This window comes from Anomaloglossus baeobatrachus, chromosome 1 (assembly GCF_048569485.1).
Source record: "Anomaloglossus baeobatrachus isolate aAnoBae1 chromosome 1, aAnoBae1.hap1, whole genome shotgun sequence".
Classification (NCBI taxonomy): Eukaryota; Metazoa; Chordata; class Amphibia; order Anura; family Aromobatidae; genus Anomaloglossus; species Anomaloglossus baeobatrachus.
Genome location: NC_134353.1, coordinates 256861172 through 256883633, shown reverse-complemented (window position 1 = coordinate 256883633; position 22462 = coordinate 256861172). Strand labels below are relative to the sequence as shown.

Below are 22462 nucleotides of genomic sequence, written 5' to 3'. Positions count from 1 at the left end.
CCGGTCAGCGGTGTGGCATGTTTTAAAGGGGTGACTGCTCATTAAATAGTGATGGCCTATCCTGGTGATAGGTCATCAATATCAGATCAGCGGGAGTCTGACACCCCACCCCCACGATCAACTGTTACTAGATCTGGCGGTGGTCAAATGTGGACCCATTGAACCGAACTACAGTTCACAGCTTCAGACAATAAGTAGTGACCGCTGTGGGGTCCTGCAGAACAGATCCGGCACAGGAGAATTCAACAGAATAGGAGAGGAGGACCAGTGCACATCAGCAGCCATTCCACAATGACTGGAGTTGCAAATTGCAGCACAGTTCAATGTGTTTATATCTTGCAGTCACCAAAGCTTGTAGCAGCTGATCAATGGGGGTGATGGGAGTCGGACCCCCACCGATGACCTAACCAACCACTTCAGTTCCTCTTTCAAAGATTATTCCCATGGAAATGACAAGTATGGTAAATCCGCGGGAAATTGCAGAAATATCCAGTAGATGAGGGTTTCTGCAGTGGGACCTTTACCAATCTTGGGAACGTAGCCGACAATGGAAAGTTTGCCTTTAAATGGATTTGAAAAGGAGTTTCAGAAATTCCAAATGTGCTTGCTCTGCAATTTTTAAAACCACCATGCTAATTAGAATACAGAACTAGAAAACATCCCAAGAATAATTCATCTTGGGGAGTATATCGGCTAGTTATCCTGAACAAGATGAAAGTCCCGATTCCCTGATCCGTTTTTCGGTAGGGAACGAAGTGGATGGGGAATTAAAGTCGGTTGTTCAATGTCAATTAAAGTTTCTATCCCGGCTGTAGTATGTTATAAAACAAACCGTGCTGTACTCACTTTCCTCAAATTCATCACCAAGTTGCTGCTTCTGGTGCCCGGCATTGGATGCGGCGCTGTCTTCACGTTGACAGAGCGGCAGTGGCCCTGAAGGGAGTGGTAAGACTACACCAGCAGAGCCACTGAGCTCACGGTCAAGGTGACATCAGCGCCGTGAATGCCAAATACTTGGGAGGAGCGCTGGTGGACCCAGGAGTACAGCACAGTTTGTTTTTTTTTATAACAAACTGCAGCAAGGGAAGAAACTGCATTGAAAGAGAGCAACCCCTTTAAGATACAGATCATCATGGCAGACTCGCATTTTCAAGGTGATGTGGATGCCAGTAGTGGGACCTGCATTTATCAGACTTGTTTTTTGTTTATTCTGTTGCTATGCTGTAAATGCCTACTGCAAAAAAATGAAAATTACAAGCTATAACTGTCTGAGATGTGGAAACTAGTGATGAGCGAGCACGATCATGCTCAGTAGTTGTAACGAGCAGTTGGATGCTTGGGTACATGAGACTTGAGTACTCGAGTATAATGGAAGTCAGTGGAGGACTCAAGCATTTTTCCAGATGATTTACCAGAAAAAAAAACGCTTGAGTTCCCTATTGACTTCCATTATACTTGGGTACTCGAGTCTCGCCCATCACAGCATCGAACTGCTTATGTGGCGCCCCTGAGGCTTCAGTCGCCACAGTGTATTGCATCTGACTTAAGATGCAATGCTCATCCCAGGTAAGAAGAGGTTAACCACTGGATTTCACTTAAACAATACACTTAGGTGGTTTCCAGCCAGCCAGCAGTTACACAATACAGGTGGGCACCATAGCAACGGTTATTTCCCCAGCACTGGTGAGTCATCAAAAAGATGGGGGCTGCCTGGGAAGTGAGCGAACACACTTCGTTTCACTTCAGAAGGAGTTTTACCTCAGAACAGTTTGGACGCAGGAGAGAGAACAGCTTGAGGCAGAGAAGAGCAAGGTCTCAGGGGGATGCTGAACGGCTCCCCCCAAGGGGCGGATTGGTCACCAGGCAGACAGAGAAGCAGGAGACTACCGGGTGGAGCCCCAACAGCCCCTTCCGAATCAGCGCCACACAGGGTGCAGAAACCCCAGGGTAGAACATACTTCATGATGGATTACCAGAATCTGCAAAAAAGGGGGATTTCACGTCCCATCGCCCACCACCAAAAGTTCCGGGGCACCAGCACCATATAGAGACAGGAGCCACGGCCATGTCCATAACAAGTTTCGCGCTGCCTGTGTATGGGACGGCAACTAAAGGCAAAGACACTGGGGTCCCCAAGTAGCTTCTTGCCACGGGGATACACACTACAAGGTGCAAGGAGGAAGGTCTCACACACTTCACAAGTGGTAACCTCTGATGCATCCGGAATCGGCCGGAGCCCATCACAGCAATGAATGGTACTCTGCGGGTGCAGCACCTGAACTGAAAGTAAAACACCTGGAACCGCAGCCCCTGTGTGAGACTCTAATTTGCCGGCTTCGGCGCCAACAGCCCTTCCCCCGTCACCACCGTCCTGGACTATCTGAGCTGCGGTAACATCAGCCCCGGAGGAGAGCGACATCTTGCAGCGGCGACTAATCCCTGGCCGCGCACCACGGGTGGCGCTGCAATGCAAACCCCCATCCCCCCCACCCCCTTGGACTCTCTTTGCCTGTAGCCGACGGGGCCACGGAGCCTGGTCAGGCTATTCACAGCAACCCCACAAAACCACTGGCCCGTTGACGAGTAAGCTCTGCAGGTCCCGTGGGGTGCTACACTTACGAGTAGCGAGCACCCGAGCATGGTAGTGCCCACTCATCACTAGTGACTACCCTTTTAAGATAAACTAGTCAGTTAAAGACAAACATGATTTTTTTTTTTGTACAGTAAATAGGTCATTCGCAAATAAAATTATTTCTCTCAGTATTACAGGGACATTGGCATTACTTTCACTTTACCTGGTCAGAGGATCCTCTCTGGGACGTACTGTGAGGGGGAGCTAATTCTAAGGAGCCTTGTGCTCAAATCTGCCAGGAAGTAACCTGTGTAGCCATTTTGTGAACTCACCAATCTATTCAGTATTATGTATGATAATTACAGTCAATTTAATCTGTATACATTTCTTCAGCTTTAAAAAAAACCCCCACAAATATGGACACCCTAATTTTTTCTTTACAGATAAGGGAAAAAAAAAGTGTCCTATTTTTACGGATGGTCCTTGAATTTCTGGACGGTTAGCAAAAAAGAGCAGCACACTAGGACAAGCTGTGACAGGATGGCAGTTGCTGTTTCTTACTGTCTCCTCTAGTGGTATCTTCCATCTGTCAACTTAGGGGTATCAGCAGGGAGTGCCCACTCCAGCCACTTAGCCATGTGTACATGTTGAGTTTTTGGTGACTTTTTTTACGTCAGTATTTGTAAGGCCATGTGTACATGTTGAGTTTTTGGTGACTTTTTTTACGTCAGTATTTGTAAGGCCATGTGTATATGTTGAGTATTTGGTCAGTATTTTACCTCAGTATTTTTAGCCAACACCAGGAGTGGTTGAAAAATACAGAAGTGCTGCCTGTGTTTCTATTATACTTTTCCTCTGATTGTTCCACTCCTGGTTTTGGCTAGAAATACGGAGGTAAAAACCTCACCAAATACTCAGTGTTAACGTGCCCTTAAAGAGCTATTATCATTACATTTGCCAACATTTTTAAAAATTTCCCTAAATTATATACAGTATATTGGAGAAAGTTTTAATATTTTAGTCTCCTGTTACATCGATAAAGGAGTTGTATAACAAAACAATATACTGTTAGTGCTGCAGAAATAATGTTTTTAACTGGAAGCACCAGTCAAGTGGTTTTTTTTTTCGAAGCTTGAGTGACGCTTTAAATGTAAAGCCCCTGCCCCCGATCTCATACTCCCCCTTTGGCGTTTTTATCCAACAAGGCCAGAATGAGGGTCTCAGACTTGTATTACACACTGGAGCTGCCGGCAGGCCACAAATCACAGGACACCGACCAAAAAGACACTGGAAAAAGATGAAGACGCCGGAGGGTAAGTATAAGCGGTTCAATAATAACAAGAGAAAAAAAGCTGTAGTAGTGCTTTAAGTGTATTAAAAATGATGCCCCTTTAAGGCTATGTGCACACTAGAAATGTGAAGTTTCTCAAGAAAATTTCTTGAGAAACTTCTGCCAGTGAAAGATTTCCGGACCTGCGGAAAAAATCCGCACCAAATCCGCATGCGGTTTTGCCGCGGATTTACCGCAGGTTTGTCCCTGCAATAAATAATAAAGATAATCGATAGACAGATAATGGATAGAGGGAAAGATGGATAGATGAATAGATAGATCGAGGGATAGATAGATAGATAGATGAGAAAAACCTATATAATGTTCCACCTCCCTGCATTTTCTAAGCTGGCACCCTTTAGTGACTTTCATGTGGCACTAAAGGGTGCTTAGCCTTGTATTTAGCCATAAAATAAATAAATAATTAAAAAAAATACGACGTGAGGTCCCCCCATTTTTTGTAGCCAGCTAGGGTAAAGCAGACGGCTGCAGCCTGCAGACCACCGCTGGCAGCTTCACCTTGGCTGATAATCCAAAACAGTGGGCACCCCACGCTGTTATTTTAAATTATATAAATAATTTAAAACAAAAAACGTGCGGTCCCCCCCATATTGGATCACCAGCCAAGGTAAAGCAGACAGCTGGGGTCTGATATTCTCAGACTAGGGAGGTCCACTGTTATTGGACACTCCCCAGCCTAAAAATAGCAGGCCGCAGCCGCCCCAGAAGTGGCGCATCCATTAGACGTGCCAATCCTGGCGCTTTGCCCCAGCTCATCCCGCGCCCTGGTGCGTTGGCAAACGGGGTAATATATGGGGTTGATGCCAGATGTGTAATGTCACCTGGCATCAAGCCCTGGGGTTGGTGAGGTCAGGCGTCTATCAGATACCCGACATCACCAACCCAGTCAGTAATAATTAAAAAATAGACAACAAAAAAAAGTTTTATTTGAAAAAACACTCCCCAATACATTCCCACTTTAACCAATTTATTGAAAAGAGCACAATCAATTCCACGTCCGGCGTAATCCAATAAGGGGGGGGGGCACGGCGATCCATACCATAGTCGCTGTCCCAGTCAATGAAGAACAGAATGTTCCCCATTGGCTGGGAGAGCAATGCAGTGACCTGAGCTAACATCAATAGGTCAGCTCAGGTCACTGCAGGGGATGACGAGCGCTGCCATCAGGAGCATAGATGAGATCATTACCTTCTGTGATCATCTCCTGTACTGCTGACGTCAGCGCTGTCACTGACTTCTATGCCAGCCGCGTTGGCAGAAGTATCGCGAGAGCCCGTGACGTCACCGCTAGTGACAGTCTCGGGCCGCTCGCGAGACGGGCATAGACAGCAGTGACCGCGGTGACGTCAGGAGGCAGGAGATCGTCACAGCAGGTAATGATCTCACCTCCTGACAGCAGCGATCGTCATCCCCGCGGCTCCCAGCACTGCAGGATGTCAGTGTCTGCCTGCGCTGCCGCGTGACAGGCTGCTGACACTGCGGGCAGACACTGACACCCTGTAGTGCAGGCAGCCGCGAGGCCGGAGCAGGACACAGACTGCACGGGCACCTGGAGGTCGCACGGAAGTGCTTCTGTGCGGCGTCCAGGGAGTGCGACGTCTGTGTTTACTCTGCTCCGCCTCCTCTTCCTGGCATAATGACATCGCTTCCTGCAAAACCACAGGCAGCGATGAGCATTCCCGCAGGTAATTCGCGGCTATTCCGGTGGTATACCGCACATCATTGCTACCTGCAGGTACCTGCGGTATTCCGGGGGTATTCCGCAGGTAGCAATGATGTGCGGTATACCACCGGAATAGCCGCGAATTACCTGCGGAAATTAATGGACATGCACATTTTCTCAAGAAAGTTTCTCGAGAAAATTTTCTCAAGAAATTTTCTTGAGAAAAATCCGCACAGTGCGCACAACTATTTTTTTTCTCATTGAATTTCATGGGAAATGTCTGCACAAAGATTGCAGACATTTCTCAAGAAATTTCCGGGGCAAATCCGCGGGTAAATCCGCAGGTAAAAAGCTCTAGTGCGCACATAGCCTAAAGCTGCTTTCACACATCCGGTTTGAGCGGTGCGGCTCAATCCGGCTGTGCAACCTATGCAACAGATGCGGTGAAAACACCGCATCCTTTGCATACGTTTTTTAAATGCGGCCCGTCCAGTTTTTGCCGCTTGCGGCATGCTACTGAGCATGCGCAGTGGCAAAAACCGCATGCGGGAGCCAGATGCGGTTTTTGCCGCATCGCGCCGCATCCGGCATCCATAGGGATGCATTGGAAAAAGCTCCGCATCGGCCAGATGCGGCGCGATGCGGATTTTTTTGCCGGAGCAAAAAACGTGCCAGGCAACGTTCCATCCGGCCGCCGCATCGGCTAAATCTGCCGCATGCGGCAAAAACCGGACGGAACGCGAGCCCATGCAGCACAATGCGGCACTAATTAAAGTCTATGCAGGAAAAACGCAACCGGCAGCAAAAAAAAAAAAAACGGTTCAGTTTTTCCTGCAAAGTGCCGGATTGTGCCGCATTGCAAAAACCGGAGGTGTGAAAGCAGCCTAAAATAATATTTCCCTATAATATTTAGTGTGGCACCCCCTAGCATTTTTGAGTGTTTTGTCTGTTGGTCTGACTTTACAGGGACATGGTCTGATCATACCACAGCTCCTGGGCAGGAGAGGAAGTAAAAAAAAGTATACATCACAGTATACAGAACAGAATTGCAAATTATTCTTTGAGGTAAACATTTAAAAAAAAAAAAAAAAAAATATTACCTCACAAAAAAAAACCAAAGCAAAAAAAAAAATCAGCTGTGACCCCAATGAATTCACTTTGACCTCCTGTCTGGCATGTGGTCTGGCTGTGTCGATCTTTTTACGCAGTTTTTTTCACCATTGAAAAGATAACCACCACTGAACAGAGGCCAAACGGAGGTCGGAGTAACTCTGCTACCGCATTAGTGAATGGATCCTTTGGGGGGGTTCACCTGAATCACATACCGTATTTTGGAGATGTAGATGGAAACCCTGATGTAAGTCTTCAGCATAGAGCACAGGATAAATGTTAACTGTTCAAAAATGTTCTGTAACCAAGTCGACAAATAGCATTCAACTTAACCCTCACAAACACAAGTCCCCACTCAGGTCCATTAACTGTTAACAGAAATATTGGGGGCTTCCATATTACTGGCAGCACAAAAGATTTTGGAAGAATGGAATGGCTCCCCTCCTCAAAACGGAAGGCCAGCAAGATCGGAGCTCCCAAATCCAAATATCCCCCTCGCAATGTAACTAAACAACAGTGAACGCCCATGTTTGGCATTATTGTAGTGAGGAAAGCCTATTTAATTTACGGGGTACAGGTTTTTTGAGAAGCAAGAGCTGAACACAATGGGCACTACAATGTACTGGGCACGACAAGGGCTTATTTTCAATTTTTAATTCTAGAATATTCATTGAGTTTGACTCTATGGGAGTTTTCCAGAGACTACATTGTCAATATACCCATAGATGGATTCCCAAAATGTGATCACTTGAGGGAGTTTCTGCTGTTTTTGCACTTAGGGGCTCTACAAATAGAGTCCGCAAACTATTCTAGGAAAATCTGTGCTCCAAAAATCAGTCTGCTCCTTCCTCCTGAATCCTGCGGTGCAGCCAAACAGTACTGTACAGTCGCATGTTGGGTATTGCCACATTCAGGAGAAAATATGTAACACATTACGGGGTTTTTTTTTGTTTTTTTTTTACTTTTTCCCCTTTTGAAAATTGAAAATCTAGGGTTAAAAAACATTTTATTGGTAAAAATGTAATCATTTTTTTTTACTTCACTTTCCAAAAGTATAACATTTTGTGACAAACCTGTAGTGTCAATATGCTCACTGCACCCCTGGATGAATTAATTGAGGGGTGCAGTATGTAAAATGGGGTCACCAGGGAGGGGGGGGCCTGTTCTGGCACCTCAGGGGTTTTTCCAATGTGACATGACACCCACAAACTAAATCCGAACTCAAATTTGGTGCGCCTCACTTTGTACTGTGCCTCAAAACAAGTTTTTGACAACATATGGGGTATTGGCGGACTCAGGAGATATTGGACAACAAATTGTACAATCCATTATCTCCTTTAAAGCCTACTTTACACGTTACAATTACACATGCGATCTCGTATGCGATCGCACACGCCCCCATCATGTGTGGCACGTTCCATTTGTTGCCCATGTCGCACAAACGATTAAATCCCGTCAAACGTACTTACCTTCCATACGACCTTGCTGTGGGCGGCGAACAACCACTTCCTGTAGTGGGAGGGACGTTCAGCGTCACAGCGACGTCACACGGCCGCCGGCCAATAGAAGCGGAGGGGCGGAGATGAGCGGGGCGTAAACATCCCGCCCACCTCCTTCCTGCCGCATTGCAGGAGGCTGCAGGTAAGATGTGTTCATCGTTCCCGGGGTGTCACACACTGCGATGTGTGCTGCCTCGGGAACATTGAACAACCGGACATTCAATTTTTAGTAATTGAACAACATGTATGCGATCAACGGTTTTTCGTTCAATCGCACGTAGGTTTCACACACTACAATATCACTAACGATGCCGGATGTGCGTCACTTACGGCGTTACCCCGCTGACACATCGTTAGCTTTATTGTAGCGTGTAAAGCCCCCTTTACCCTAGTGAATTTGAAAAATTTGATGTTACAGCAACATTTTTGAAGTTAAACATTTTTTATTTTCACGTCTCAACGTTATAAAATTCTGTGAAGCAACTGGGGGTTCAAGTTGCTCACTAAACATCTAGATAAATTCCTTGATGGGTCCAGTTTCCAAACACAGGTTACTTGTGGGGGTGATCCATTGTTTAGGCACCGCAGGGGCTCTCCAAACGCGATATGGTGTCTGCTATCTATTCCAAACAATTTTGAGTTCTAAAATTCAAATGACGCTCCTTCCCTTCTGAGCCCTGCCATGCACCCAAACAGTAGATTTCCACGACATATGAGGTATTGGTGTACTCAGGAGAAATTGCAGAACAAATGTGAGGTGCATTTTCTCTTGATACCTTTGTGAAAATGCAAAATTAGGGGCAAAAGTAAATTTTTTGTGGAAAAGAGTAAAATTTTTATTTTTTCCTTCCACATTGGTTTATAGTCTGTCAAACAACTAAAGGGTTAATTAACTTCTTGGATGTGTTTTTTAGAATGAGAGGCCTAGGTGACAGAAAATACCTAAAAGTGACACCAAAGTCACTTCAAATGGGATGTGGTCCCTAAAAAAATGATTTTGTAAATTGTGTTGGAAAAATGAGAAATTGCTGATAAACTTTGAACCCTTCTAACTTCCTAACTCCAAAAATTTATGTTTCAAAAACTATGTTGATGTAAAGTAGACATGAGAGAAATGTTATTTATTTTGTGTGATATAACGCTTTGGTTTAAGGGCATAACAATTCAAAGTTTCAAAATTGCTAAATTTTCAAACATTTTGCCAAATTTACGATATTTTCACAAATAAATAAAAAATAATATGGTCCTAAATTTACCACCATCATGAAGAACATGTGTTACGAAAAAACACAGTCTCTGAATCACTTGGATCCGTTCCAGAGTCATTACTTCAGTAACAGTGGTCAGACTTGAATAAAATTAACATAACGGCAGCAGGTGAAGCTCAGCTCACTGCTGTTCAGAGGAAGAGGATGGTTAAGTAAAGGTACTGTCACACTTTAGCGATGCTCCAGCGATCCCACCAACGAGAAGACCTGGTCAGGATCGCTGGTGCGTCGCAACATGGTCGCTGGTGTGCTGTCAATCAGGCAGATCTCACCAGCGACCAGTGACCAGCCCCCAGCGACGCGTGGAAGAGACGCTGCACTTGGTAACTAAGGTAAATATCGGGTAACCAAGCCGTTGGCGATGTGTGCTTCACAGCGGGAGAGCAACATCAAAAAAATGAACCAGCACTGTGTGTAACGAACAGCGATCTCACAGCAGGGGCCAGATCGTTGCTTGCTCAGTGTCACACACAGCGAGAACGCTAATGAGGTCACTGCTGCGTCACAAAAAACGTGACTCAGCAGCGATCTCGATATGTGTGAAGCACCCCTAAGCCTATGTTCACCCGCTGCAGATTTGGTGCAGACATTTTATGCACTAGATCTGCACACTGTAGCAGAAAAAGCATCAAAACTGGTTGCGCTTTTTTTTGGGCCATCAAGAAAGTCAATAAGTTGAAGTGAATGGGTGGGAAAAAAAAACAAAAAACAAAAAAAAAAAACTGCTAAACCTGACCAATAATTGACACACTGCAGATTTTTTTTCTGCATCAAAATCTGCACTAAAACCACATGGAGAAAAAAAAAAATGCACCGTGTGCACAGCAAATCTAAAATCCCATAGACTTTGCTGGCTTCAGGAGAGGCATGCAGATTAAGAACAAACTTGCATCAAAAACCATAGTATGTGCACAAGGCCTAACAGCTCCTGAGCCTGCCCCAAACATGGGCACCCAAAATATGACATACTACTACATCACATGTTGGGAAAGGGTAAAAATTATTTCAAACATTTTTTGCTCATTTGCCATGTGGCATAAACTACTTGCCATGCCCTGTACACCTGCACCCACGCTAGATCACTAACGTATGTACAGTAGGAGTTGTTTGATCAGTCAAATGAGCTCTTCAGTAACAGGAGTGGGAAAAATAAAAAAGAATTAAAAATACAAAAATAATTGACATGCTCCTGATCTTATAATCTGCAAATAAACACACACACACACACACACACACACACACACACACACACACACACAAGGTTGCTATCTTATGGGACACAGTGACATCCAAGGTATAGACACGGCCAGAAGACCTGGCCTCTAGAGAAGAGGCTGGAGATGCGGCATACTATGACAGAACAGGACCACACAGCTGGTGGCCACAAAGGTCAGCTATGAGATTTGGAGGGGGGGTTGCCAGCTCCAACTTCCCGTATACACTGTATCAGGTTATATCATACTTACATATTACACACACTTGTATATGGCCATTACTCATACCGCTTATCTCAGGTCGCTCCCTTCCTATCACTAGCTCACCCGCTGCGTAGCACTTTATTGACGAACTACCTTTGTCCTTAGACAGAAAGAGGGAGTGTTCTTGGGAGGAGAAATAATGAGGGAAAAGAAAAAGGATTCCTGTGAGGTAACTATTTGAGGAGACTTTAAAGGCAGTGATGTGACAGCTGAGACAATGAATGAGGCAGCTGCGGACACACGGGCCTGCTTGTAATCCCCCCCCAGAATCTCTCCTATTCAGTATGATATGAAGGGGGCACAAGCAAACGATAAAAGGTATAAAAGTTATTATTTTTTATTAACAGCACTACTCCAGTGTTTTTTTGTTGTCAGTGCTGGAGTGGTACTTTAACCCCTTAAGGACGAAGCCAGTTTTGTACTTAATGCCCAGGCCATTTTTTGCAATTTTGACCAGTGTCACTTTATAAGGTTATAACTCTGGAACGCTTCAATGGCTCCCGGTGATTCCGAGACTGTTTTTTTGTGACATATTGGGCTTCATGTTAGAGGTAAATTTAGGATGATTTTTTTTATTTTATTTGTGAAAAAATCTGAAGTTTGACAAAAAAAATAAAAATGTTGCAATTTTCAAACTTTTAATTTTTATGCCCATAAACCAGAGAGATATGTCACACAAAAATAGTTAATGAATAACATTTCCCACTTGTCTACTTTAGATCAGCGCAATTTTTGAAACAACATTTTTTGGGGTTAGGAAGTTAGAAGGGTTCAAAGTTCATCAGCAATTTCCCATTTTTTCAACAAAATTTACAAAACCATTTTTTTAGGGACCACATCCCATTTGAAGTGACTTTGAGAGGCCTAGGTGATAGAAAATACCCAAAAGTGACACCATTCGAAAAATTGCACCCCTCAAGGTACTCAAAACCACATTCAAGAAGTTTATTAACCCTTCAGGTGCTTCACAGGAACTAAAGTAATGTGGAATGAAAAAAAATAAAATTTAACATTTTACCTAAAAATGTTGCTTTAGCACTAATTTTCTTACTTTTTCAAGAGGTATCACCAAAACTTGGACCTCACACTTTGTTACCCACTTTCTTATGAGTGCGCCGATACCCCACATGTGGTCAGAAACCTTTGTTTGGTTAAATGGGAGAGATTGGAACGAAAGGAGCAATATTTGAATTTTGGAAAGCAAAGTTGGCTGAAACAGATTGCGGGCACCATGTTGCATTTACAGATCCCCCTAAGGTACCTAAACAGCAGGAACCCCCCTCAAGTGACCCCGTTTTGGAAACTAGACCCCTTAAGGCTTCTATCGAGGGGTATTCTGAGCATTTTGGACCCACAGGTACTTCACAGATTTTGATAACGTTATGTTGTCATATTGAAGATTGTCATTTGTTTCTCAAAAATGTTGCTTTAGCATCAATTCTCTCACTTTTTCAAGAGGTAATTCCAAAAATTTGACCAAGGTTTGTTACCCACTTTTTTATGAGCGCGGTGATACCTCACATGTGGTCTGAAACCTTTGTATGGACAAATGGGAGGGTTTGGAACGAAAGGAGCAATATTTGAATTTTGTAAAGGAAATTTGGCTGAAAAAGATTGCGGGCACCATGTCGCATTTGGAGGACCCCTAAGGTATGTAAACAGCAAAAAAACACCACAAGTTACCCCATATTGGAAACTAAGCCTCTCAAGGAATTTATCTAGATGTTTGGTGAGTACCCTGAACCCCCAGGTGCTTCACAGAAGTTTATAACGTTGAGCCATGAAAATAAAAAAATAAAATTTTACCACAAAATTGTTACTTCAACCAGGTAGCTTTTTTTTTCACAAGCGTAACAGGAAAAAAAATCACCATGAAATTTATTGTGCAATTTCTCCTGAGTTTGGTGATATCTTATATGTGGTGGAAATCAACTGTTTGGGCGCATGACAGGGCTCGGAAGGGAAGGAGCACCATTTGACTGCAAAATTGGCTGGAATCAATTGCGGACGTCATGTTGCATTAGGAGAGCCCCTGAGGTGCCTAAACAGTGGAGGTCCCCCACAAGTGACCCCATTCTGGAAAATAGACCCCTCAAGGAATTTATCTAGATGTTTGGCGAGTACCCTGAACCCCCAGGTGCTTCACAGAAGTTTATAACGTTGAGCTGTGAAAATAAAAAAAATACATTTTTAACCACAAAATTGTTACTTCAACCACATAGCTTTTTTTTTTAACAAGAGTAAAAGGAAAAAAAGCAGCATAAAATTTATTGTGCAATTTCTCCTGAGTATGCTGATACCTTATGTGTGGTGGAAATCAACTGTTTGGGCTCGGAAGGGAAAAAGTGCCATTTGACTGAACATTTGGCTGGAATAATTAGTGGACGTTATGTCGCATTTGGAAAGCCCCTAAAGTGCCTAAACAGTGGAGGTCCCCCACAAGTGACCCCATTTTGGAAACAAGACACCTCAAGGCTTTTATCTAGGTGTATATTGAGCATTTTGAATCCACGAATACTTCACATAATTTGATAAGCTTAGGTTGCCATATTGAAAATTTTCATTTTTTTCACAAAAAGGTTTCTTTAGCATCACATTTCTCACTTTTTCAAGAGGCAACAACAAAACGTGGACCCCACAGGTTGTTATCCAATTTCTTGTGAGCGCAGGGATACCCCATATGTGGCCAAAAACCTCTGTTTGGTTTAATGTGAAGGCTTGGAATGGAAGGAGCACCATTTGAATTTTGGAAAAGTTGAAATAAATTGCACGCACCATGTCACATTAGCAGGGCCTCTTGGGTACTTATACAGCAGAAACCCCCACAAGTGACTCCATTTTGGAAACTGGACCCCTCAAGGATTTTATTCAGGAGTATATTAAGCATTTTGAATCCACAGGTACTTCACAAAAATGTTGCTGTAGCAACAAATTTCTCACTGTTAGGCTATGTGGCCATGATCCAGCGACACGGCGTCTAGTGCACAGTGCCAGCCTTCCTGCAGAGATGTGAGTGTTGTCCACTGGAGAACGCAGCTGCCCATGCCCACGATTTGGGTTCAGGCTGCTGTGGACTTTAGCTATATTCTACCTGCACAGAACACTCATCTCCGCAGCATAAATTGACATGCTGAGGCTCGGGAAGCTGCACCACAGGTCAGTTTATGCTGCGGAGAAAAGAAGCACAGTGGGCATGAGATTTCTAAAAATCCTTCCACTGTGCTTCTACTGCACAACGCAGCGTTATGGACGCAGGGAAAACACTCTGCGCCCAAAACGCTGCAAACCCCGATTGTGGGCGCATAGCCTAAAATGCTACGATGGATGAATGGATAGATGTCAAACCAATATAACGTCCCACCCACTGCATATTCTTAACTGGCGTCCTTTAGTGCCTTTCATGTGGCACTAAAGGGTGCCTAGCCTTGTATTTAGCCCAAAAAAAATAATTAAAATAAATGACGTGGGGTCCCCCCTATTTTTGATAGCCAGCTAGGGTAAAGCAGACAGCTGTAGCCTGCAAACCACAGCTGACAGCTTCACCTTGGCTGGTGATCAATTTGGAGGGCTCCCCAAGCTGTTTTGTGTTTTTTTTTAATTATTTATGAATAAATAATTAAAAAAACAAACAAACATAGGGTGCCCCCAAATTAGATCACCAGCCAAGGTGAAGCTGACAGCTGGGGTCTGGTATTCTCAGGGTGGGAAGAGCCATGGTTATTGGACTCTTCCCAGCCTAAAAATAGCAGGCCGCAGCCGCCCCAGAAGTGGCACATCCATTAGATGCGCCAATCCTGGCGCTTCGCCCCAACTCATCCCGCGCCCTGGTGCGGTGGCAAACGGGGTAATAAATGGGGTTGATACCAGATGTGTAAATGTCACCTGGCATCAAGCCCAGCAATTAGTTATGTCATGGCGTCTATTTGATACCAGACATAACTAATTGACAGTAATCAAAAAAAAAATTGACAACCAAAAAAAAATTTATTTGAAAAAACACTCCCCAAAAACATTCCCTCTTTTGGCCAATTTATTGAAAAAAGATAAAAAAAAAAAAATCGGGTCCCTGTAATCCATTGTGAAAGTCCCGCGGCGATTCTGGACCTTCTAGAATATGGGGGGCACGTTCAGAGAACGTGACCCCCATTTTCTAGGAGTGCAGACCCTCCATTTGAGGAGAGTGGGTGCAAAGAATTTGCACCCACCCTCCCCGGGTCACACTGTAGAGTGCCAGAAGCAGCAGCAGCCAGCGTCTCTGACTCAGACACAGGAAGCTGTCAGCCGCGCTCTGCAGTGTGACCGGCGTGCACTGTGAAGGAGGAGGGGGCCGCGGGGGATCAGAGCTGACCGGTACGGGGGACACCGGGGTGGGAATAGGGGGTGACCTGGCAGGGCCTGGGGAGCAGGTTTCTGTCGTATGTGTCATAGCACATGCGACAGCATCCATAGGAAAGGGGGAAATGCGGCCGCACAGCAGCGCCCCCGCCGGTATGTGCGGCGCCATGTTAGATTATCGGGAGGAAGGGGGGGTGGGGGGACACTTAGGCGACACCGGGGGACCGGGGGATGAGATTTATCTCCCATCTGACAGTGTTTGTCATGTTTGTCATGTCGTGTTGTGATGTTTGTTTATGCCAGATGGGAGATAAATGATTTTTTACCGGTGCGGTCATTTACTGTAACCTGATCATCGGTATGCGGTGTATACCGGTCATCAGGTGAGCGGGGACCGGAAAAACCGGCCAGAATCATGATCTCCAGGGTCTCAGCTACCCCTGGCAGCTGAGACCCCGCATTTTTTCTGACTCTGGGGGGCGCTAGACCCTTTTTTCCGACCGCTGTTAAAAAGCGGCGGATCGGAAGAAGTACCCTAATTTGTCGCCGTTAAAAGGCGTATCGGCGGTCGTTAAGGGGTTAAATGTAAGCCGCCACCTCCTGTCTTATTCTCACCCTCCAGCTTGTTCACCTCTTTCAGTGCCGATCTGGTCCCACAGCGCTATCCTGTGTCTGTAACTTCTAACTGGCTGGAAGTCAGAACTTACAACACAAGCGCTCATTGCAAATCTACAAGGCTCTCATAGACTTTTATGGAATTGTGACCTCTGGTGCGCTACTTGAAACACTGGTGCTGCTGGCAGGTCAAACCGGAGAACACAGACCGGAGCTGGGGGTCATAGAAGGTGAAGTCATCAGGGGGTAAATATAAGACGTGAGGCAGGGGACTAGGACCACTCCAGTGGTAAAAATAAAAAACGCTGGAGTGGTGCTTTAAGTTATCCACTCTAAGCATTTTCTGTGAACATTGATACCTGTTTAGGATCTTTTAACAGCAAGGTGTGTTATGGCACAACCCTTTAAGTCCTCTATAAAGAGGGTCGGTCACCCCGAAAACTGAAGTTTAACTTCTTAGAATATTCATATATATGACTTTAGTGAGCGCTGTCAATCAGCTTCAGTGAGGAGCAGAGGATGTTAACTGTCGGACGGGACGCTGCACCCGGCTCTTGGCCACACCAAAGCTGCACTAACCCCCACTTATTTACATATGCAATAAAACTTTTTTTTATACAAATCAAGCATTGTACAATCTATAGTACCTGAATGATTTTCATCATGGCGATGTCCCCTATATGACTGTGTAAACACTTCAGTTTTGGGCGTCACTTTTTCCCGTTTAAGTAGCCTCAGGTTCAGGAGAGACAATCTACTTACTGTACTTCTGGAGAGTGGTTGTATTCAGTTTTCCCAGGGAACATTGCCCTAAAGACTAAATACCTTGTGCAGGATGAACCAATACCGTGATAAGGTCTTTATCAGACAAAGGCTGCAATGTTTCTATATTCCAATTGTTCAGACACTTGTTTTACGACATATCTTTAGTTAATGAATCAGCTCAATGAGCCAGACATTATTAAACAAATCTCCCAGTCTTCATGAGACTGGTATTCTCACTTAGAACATCAATTCTAACGTGGATTTTCAATCTTGATATTAAGATGAGCATAGGAGTCCTGCTAAAAAAATTATGTCTCATCGGTCCAAGTGTATCAAGTATTCAACCATCTAGCCTGACGGCTGCAGATTATACTGAGCAGTGTGAGATGTCAGCAGCAGAGCGGAGGGACACCAAGGAGCTCACTCAGGCTAAGTGCCTGCAAATAGAGTTTAATATTTTATGCAAATTTAAACAGCCATTTTGACATGGATTAAAAAATATATGCAGCAAAAGATCTATCAAGAATGGTGTTTGTATTGTGAAAGACGGTGATGAATGCGGTTTTAAGTGGCCATACAAATTAAAATAAAAGGGTTGCTCCATTAATTTTATATTGATGACCAATCGTATGGAAAAAGTCATTAAAAGGGAATCTGTCAGCAGGCTTTTGCTACCTCATCTTAGAGCAGCATGATGTAGGCAAAGAGATCCTGAATCCAACGATGTATCACTTAGTTTACTGGGTGCAGCCGTTAAGACACAATTAGAATTTTTAGATTTAGCCATGTAACAAAGTCCAGAGAGATGTCCTACCCACACCAGGCTTTCAATACAGATTGTACATGAACAGTGAGGGGTCAGAGAAGGGGGTGTTCCGGCCTGCCATGCGTTTGATATTGAAGTTTGAGCAATGATAAGTCCTGATGCTTAAACAAACATAGCAGATAAACAACAGATCAGATCTTGACAAGGCAGGCATCTCTGAATTCTGTGTAACAAACCTTGTATTATGCAGTCTTTAGATTGCATAAAAACCTTTTAACAGATTACCTTTAATACCACAGTGTATCAGTGAGGGTCTAACATCTGTAATCCCCACTGATCTGCAGTTCTTTGTGCTGGTGACAACTGGATGGTAGTTGTAGGGCTGGACAGCTCCGTCAGCTGTGTAGTGGCAATGGCCTAGTGATGGTGAGCCTTTTCTATTCACTCCAATAGAAGCACATGTGCCCTTCCCAGCCGCAGCCACCACATAATTGATGAAGGTGTTCTGTCCAGCCCAGCTCCTGCTATCATCCAGGCCTGCAGTGGTACTTAGCACAGCTGATCAGTGGGAATGCTGGGTGTCGGACCCCTCTGGGCTGGTAATGATGACCTATTCTATCAATATAAAAGCAGTGAAGCAACCCTTAGGTTGATAGATTCACAGCCAGTGAGAGCACATTCAAATAGTAAAAAATCATTACACTCCTATAACCTTACACATTTTAGTTGAGACTGATTGGCCAGAGACTGTAACCATACATGCTCAATGACAGTGAGTGAAGGAAAAAACAATTAGCATCAAACGTGTACACATTTCCACGTCTCCCATTTGCTAATCTTTCACGGATGATTGTTCATCTACTGCGAATTTTACACAACTACAGTCCACTACAAGTAACTGTTTAAACTCAATTTAATCCAAGGCTGATTTTTTTTTTTATAAATGGACAGTGTAGGTCTTCAATATTAGATTAGTAGTAGTCCGACTCCCATCATCACCAATAGTCAGTTGTTAGACAGGGCCATGGTTCATAAACGCAAATTTCTCTGATAGGATATACTGAATTACAAAAAAAAGCTTATTTCTTTGTGTTATACCGATTATGAAATAAACATTAAAATGGCAGTTACTCTTTAAAGGGAATCTGTCAGGTCCCATATACCTACAAGCAGGGTGATGTGTGGCCTAGAAACCCCTTCCTACCCATCCCGGTGTTGTAAAATTGTGTAATATGATTTTATAAAAAAACGTTTTATAACTTACATGTTCCCTATGTAAATGGTCAGAGGGTCTAGTCCCCTGTGCGTTTGCATACTTTCCGTGGTATCACTCCTTTGTGGGCTTGATACCATGGATTTCCAGGAGAGACGTCACAGTTAGCTCCTGGAGATCCTGTGCGTGTGGCGTGTTTGTTGATTACTTGCTGGCTTCACAAGCGCACTGCGCATGCTCAGAAGACTCCTATGGTTTTGACCATGTGCAGAGCGCTTATAAAGCCGGCAAGTAAACACCAAGATATGATGGCTGCGCGAATGGCAAGTGCGCACGCGTGGGATCTCCAGGAACTTATGGGGTAAATCCATGGTATCACGCCCACAGGTGCGTGATACCACAGAAAGTTCCTGGAGATCCCGCGCGTGCGCGCTTGCCGTTCGTGCAGCCTTCATATCCCGGTGTTTACTGCCGGCTTCACAAGCGCACGTCGCTCATGTAAATCCATGGTGGTATGCCCACAGGGGCGTGATACCATGGAAAGCGTGCAAACGCCCACGGGGCAATGCAACGCCCAGGGGACTAGACCCTCTCCTATTTACATAGGGAACATGTAAGTTATAAAACGTTGTTTTATAAAATCATATTACGCAATCTTACAACACAAGGATGGGTAGGAAGGGGTTTCTAGGCCATACATCACCCTGCTTCTAGGGTATCTTTCTAATATGCTTAAGAAATGATATGAGTCCTACCTAAAACTAGCAATCAGTGAAGCTCTATGCCTGTGGAGAGACTGTTTTCAAAGAGGTTTTCTGTCATCCCTAATATAGCCTTTTTCTATAGTTTTGTGGTAGCACCTCAGTAATAACTGAAGCATTCAAAGTTTATGACCCCAACTCCAAGATCCTATCCAAATATGTAGTAGATGTAAAAATATTAGCAAATACCTCCAATTAGAAATGTAGTATAATTCTCCTGATATAGCCATGTCTCTTACCTCATGTTCAGGGTATTGCAGGCCCTTCAGAATCCATGGTTACTACCACTAGCAACTAACTGACCATATGCGTGATCGTAACCATGGATACCTAAGGTCCTGCAAATGAGTAAGCGACTGTGAACAAGAAGAACTATACTACATTACTAATTGGAGGTATTTGTGAATATTATTATTACTACACCTACTACATATTGGAATAGGATCTTGGAGATGTTAATATGCAAGTCATTAGAACATACGGTAATTCCACATCAATCTATGCCATCTCCGCATTTCATACAATTCATGAGGTTTGCCATTTTTGGTCTTACAAGACTGATGTTTCAACCCTGGTTATTTGTCTGCACATAAAGATATTTGTGAAGCAAACAGCAATCCCTAGTTTTGATTGATCCCTCGACAATACACTGTGCCCAATGGTTCAGATCCATTTTTCCTTTAGACCAAGGAGTGACAGCGCTGACATATGTGGAGAGTACAAAACATACTGCTAGGTTAATCTGATAGGTGTGAGCAGGGGCGGATTAAGGGTAACCAGGGCCCCGGGCTGTTCAGGATCTGTGCCCTCCCCCATCCCTACACACGGGTCATGTGACGGGTCCATCATCATACACCTCAAACAGATCATTTCTGAAAAATAGTTGCCGAAACTATAACCTTAAAAACATCCACTAATCTAGTAAATATACCCTTCAGTTTATAAACATAAAAAACGTTTAAGGCAGAGTATTGAAAAGTCCAACTTTAAACAAAACTACTGCCCAAAAAAAAAAAAAAAAAAAATGAGCAAAAACATCCTGTGTGAACAAAGTTTAACAAATACTGAAGTAAAATACTCCCCAAATACTCGTGTGCACAAGGCCTTAGGCTATGTGCGCACGTTGCGCACAGTCACAGCAGAAATTTCTGGAGCGATCTGAAGAGCACACGTACGCTTCAAATCGCTGCAGAAAATGTCCGTAATAAAAAAAAGCCGATTCCATGCGCTCTGCCTGCAGCCCCTGCCATAGACAGAGCGGGGGCTGCAGGCAAAGCGCACGGAAGAAGTGACATGTCGAAGCGCTGCGCTCTAAGGCTACTTTCACACATCCGGTTTGAGCACTGCGGCTCAATCTGGCTGTGAAACCTATGCAACGGATGCGGCGAAAACACCGCATCCTTTGCATAAGTTTTTACATGCGGCCGGTCCGTTTTTTTCCGGTTGCGGCACGCTACTGAGCATGCGCAGTGGAAGAAACCGCATGCAGTGGCCGGATGCGGTTTTTTCCGCATCCGGCGTCCATAGCCATGCATTGAAAAATGCGCCGCAGCGGCCGGATGCGGCGCGATGCGGTTTTTTTGCCGGAGCAAAAAACGTGCCAGGGAACGCTCCATCCGGCCGCCGCATCGGCTAAATCTGCCGCATGCGGCAAAAACCGGACCGAACGCAAGCCCATGCGGCACAATACGGCACTAATGTAAGTCTATGCAAAAAAAACCCGCAACCGGCGGCAAAAAAAGCGGTTGCGGTTTTTCTGCAGAGCAGAGCAAAAACCGGATGTGTGAAAGTAGCCTAAAGCTGGTGTCACACATAACGACGACGACAACGACGTCGCTGCTACGTCACCATTTTCTGTGACGTTGCAGCGACGTCCCGTCGCTGTCGCTGTGTGTGACATCCAGCAACGACCTGGCCCCTGCTGTGAGGTCGCCGGTCGTTGCTGAATGTCCAGCTTCATTTTTTGGTCGTCACTCTCCCGCTGTGACACACACATCGCTGTGTGTGACAGCGAGAGAGCGACGAAATGAAGCGATCAGGAGCCGGCACTGGCAGCTGCGGTAAGCTGTAACCAGCGTAAACATCGGGTAACCAAGGGAAGACCTTTCCCTGGTTACCCGATGTTTACGCTGGTTACCAGCCTCCGCTCTTGCTGCCAGCGCCGGCTCCTGCACTGTGCACATGTGGCTGCAGTATGCATCGGGTAATTAACCCGATGTATACTGTAGCAAGGAGAGCAAGGAGCCAGCGCTAAGCAGTGCGCGCGGCTCCCTGCTCTCTGCACTGTGACATGTAGCTGCAGCACACATCGGGTTAATTAACCCGATGTGTGCTGCAGGAGAGCAAGGAGCCAGCGCTAAGCGCGGCTCCCTGCTCTCTGAACTGTGACATGTAGCTGCAGCACACATCGGGTTAATTAACCCGATGTGTGCTGCAGGAGAGCAAGGAGCCAGCGCTAAGCGCGGCTCCCTGCTCTCTGAACATGTAGCACAGCGACCTTATGATCGCTGCTTCTGCTGTGTTTGACAGCTAAGCAGCGATCATAACAGCGACTTACAAGGTCGCTGTTACGTCACCGAAAATGGTGACGTAACAGCGACGTCGTTGTCGCTGTCGTTTAGTGTGACACCAGCTTAAGACACCACGTGCGCACGGCTCCTGCATAATCTCCATAGATTATGCAGGGGACGCAGGACGCATGCAGTTACGCTGCGCTACAAAGCGCAGCGTAACTGCATGTAATTACGCAACGTGCGCACATAGCCTTACACATACTGAGGTAATAACGCACCAATACTGAACATGTGCACGAGGCCTTACACATACTGAGGTAATAACTCACCAATACACCAATACTGAACGTGTGCACGAGGCCTTACACATACTGAGGTAATAAGGCACCAATACTGAACGTGTGCACGAGGCCTTACACATACTGAGGTAATAAGGCACCAATACTGAACGTGTGCACGAGGCCTTACACATACTGAGGTAATAACTCACCAATACTGAACGTGTGCACGAGGCCTTACACATACTGAGGTAATAAGGCACCAATACTGAACG

The 22462-nt window shown here is 45.0% G+C and overlaps 1 protein-coding gene across 6 annotated transcripts in view; it reads right to left on the bottom strand.

The window, feature by feature from the left end:
* Positions 1 to 22462, bottom strand: part of SGMS2 (sphingomyelin synthase 2) — a 169642-nt gene that overhangs the window by 57335 nt on the left and 89845 nt on the right. The window lies entirely within an intron of this gene.